Raw genomic sequence first — 3,162 nt, 5'->3', positions numbered from 1 at the left:
GCCCAGAGAACTATGTGATTTCCATCCTAGGATATAGTAAACTCTGGTCTGGACAAGGTGCTGGACTGGACAAGGAGCTGAGCAACTGATCTAAATTGACTGTGCTTGTAGCTGGGAGTTGGACCAGGTCTCCAGAGCTCCCCTCCCACCTCAATCACAGTGTGCTTCTGTGGCTCACCCTATTAGCAAAGGGAAGTCTGGATGGTGAGCACAGACTTAACACCTACTGGCTCCATTTAGCTGAGATGAATCCTGTTCTAGTGACTGATCCCTCATCCAGACACATGGGGATTTATTTTCTGCCCTTTCGAACTCTCAGTGATTCTTGTGCCAGTTACACTGCTGAAGCAGAGCTTTCTATTGCAACATCTGGTCTCTAGTCATTTTGTTAGCAGAGAGTGAGACTGCCCTCTGCTCTTGTCTCTGTTTTAAAAGTCACTTTTCTCAGCATTTAATGTTTGAAGTGTAAACCAGTCAGTCACAAGGCCTCAGCCCTGCATTCTTGTTAGCACAGCTTTTCTTCTCTGCCTGCAAATCCAGCACTGATTCACAGCTGCTGAGAGACACGAATGTTTGCACATTCCTCTCACACAACATATTCTTTCCTTTCCTATGCCGCACAGATGCACACATGTTCCTCCATTTCTAAAATCACACAGACTTGTCCCTGCTCTCCAACGTGACATCCACAAACTCTACAACCAGCACAGAGACAGAAATATAGTATTTGGCAGATATTCGTGCAGACTGTACCTGGACAGAACTCTTTCCAAGTTCATTGGATAGGCATAATTCAATTTTTGACTAGGGATTTGGTAAAGGATGAAGCTCTAAGTAGCCCCAGTGCAAGGTCTTCAGCTGTTTGAAAAGATAACTGTATCAGACAGAAGTCTCATCTTTAGCTTTCTGACAGTGTTTGGGTTTAATTTAATTTTTACTAGTTACCTGGGCTGTATTTATAAGAGCTCTGCATCACAGGAACATAATGAAGCTGCTGGAATATAATGAGTCAGAATCTTAATTTGCAAGCCATTAATATGCTTAATGTAACAGTCACATTTCCAAATGCTTGGCCAGGCCCTCTTTAGAGGTATTAAAAATCAAGAAAAAGGAGATTTGGTATGCCCATACACTGTGCCTGTGGCCTCTCAGAGGTGGCTGAGGAGGTAAGTGCAAAGGAAGGCCATGCCAATCTGGTTTAACCACCAGCAGATTCACACTGCAAAGTGCTAGTGGGTCTGTGGCTGCATGCAGTCCCACTTCTGGGCTGTGTGGCTCATTTGCACTTAGCAGCACCCATCACACATAGACGTTCCTCCCACTAAGTTCTTTTGCTGCTCCACCTGAGATACTGTTGGTAGAGGGGAGTCTGCTCGTTGTCCTAACTTTGTCTGTAAATACAAATCATGAGTGCCTGGAATAGCGATAATGAATCCTTACGGTCCCTGCCATCGAGTTTCTCTGAGTGCAACCTGCATACAAGTGTAATTCATTTCATTAAGTTATAACTCCAGCAGGGCCTGAAGGATCTCTCATTCTGCTATAAAAGACTATTTGAGATAAAATTTATACAGGCACAAGTGCTCCATTCCCAGAGGCGTCCTTAAAAATTAACTCCTAAATCAATTGGCTGCTTTATTAATGAATCCTCAAACTCATTTCAGTAGCCAAAGAAGGAGACTTCAGGAACAGGGGAGAGATTTTATACTTTTCCTCCATACCAAGAAGGTAAAAATGCGGTCTATAAGAACAAAATCAAACCAGTGAATGATTCTGAGGCCGCATCAGTTAGATGGTAGAATCAGTTTACAGTAGTAAAGTAGAATCGGGTAGAATCAGTTTACAGTACAGGCTCTAGAAGCCACAACTTTGCTCCAGAGAAGCCGGGCCTCAGGCGGATAATGAGCCCCTGGCCCTGGTCTGTCCCCTTTCTGCCCTGTCTCGGAGGGACTTGTGTAACTCCTGGGCTAGCTGGCTCAGCTGCGCTTCCCCTGAGGCCCTCACGATGCCTGGCAGGGTTGGCTTTTCATTGGAAAAAGTGGGGAAGATTTTCACCAGCGCAGGCTGGGTCCTCGCTGGCCTTCTCACAGCTAAGAGAAGGCAGTGCAGCATGACTTTTTGGGATACGAGCCCACGGGCATGGTCAAGTACGGCAGCAGGCACAACAGGGTGGCTGTGAGGAGAGATGGCTGGGGGAGAGCTGCCATGGGGACAAGGGCGAAGGTCCAAGCGTGAAGGATGTAGGAATAAGGGTGAGGGTCGGTGAGGGGATGGTGGAGAGGGTAGCTGTGCGGTTGAGGGTGGCCATAGGGATGGGGGTGAGGTGGCCATAGTGTGTGCTAGCTGGGGAGGAAGGAAGCCATGGGGCAAAGTGAGGAGGGATGTGGGGGCAGCGGTTAGGTTGGATTGAGGGTGAGGGTGCCTATAGGTATGTGGTGAGTTTGGCTGGAGGGACTGGGACAAGGGTGGCTGTGGGGATGGAGATGACACTGGAGCAGGAATGGGGGCATTTGGTGGGACAGGGACGGAGGTGCTCATGGGGATGGGGTGTGAAGATGGCTGTGGGGATGAGGGTGGCTTTGAGGATGGGGGCAGTCTGCGGAGATGGGCTGTGAGGGTGGCTGTGGGGAGCGAGGTGTCCGTGGGGATCAGGCTGCCCATGGGGAGGGGGTGAGGGAGGCTGCAGCGCTGGGGGGTGTCCCCGGGAAGAGTGTGGGGGTATCCGTGGGGATAGGGGTGTCTGTGTGGAGGGGATGGAGGTGGCTGTAGGGACGGGGGTGTCCCCAGGAAGGGTGTGGGGGTATCTGTGGGAATGGGGGTGACTGTGGCGAGGTAAGCGGGACGTCTCGGGCCCGGAGAAGGAGGCGGCCGCCGGGCCGGGTCGGGCCGGGCCGGGCCGGGCCGGAGGGAGGGGGCAGCCCCGGGCGGCGCCGCCCCACTGGGGCCGGGCGGCGGCGGCGGCGGTTTCGCTTTCGGGGCGGGCAGGGCGGGCGGCGCGGAAGTGCCGCGCTGGGCGCTGCCAGCAGGTGAGTGCGGGGCCGTCTCCCCGTGGGCGCCCGTCGCGGCCGGGGAGCCGCCGAGCTCCTCCACCCCGGGCCTGTCCGCCCTGGCCAGGCCGCGCCGAGACCCCCGGGCCAGGAGGAGGCTCCATCCCGGGCGAGC

Source organism: Tinamus guttatus, unplaced genomic scaffold (assembly GCF_059628265.1).
Source record: "Tinamus guttatus ecotype Peru unplaced genomic scaffold, ASM5962826v1 Tinamus_guttatus_pri_ptg000942l, whole genome shotgun sequence".
Classification (NCBI taxonomy): domain Eukaryota; kingdom Metazoa; phylum Chordata; class Aves; order Tinamiformes; family Tinamidae; genus Tinamus; species Tinamus guttatus.
This window is presented reverse-complemented; position numbering follows the sequence as displayed.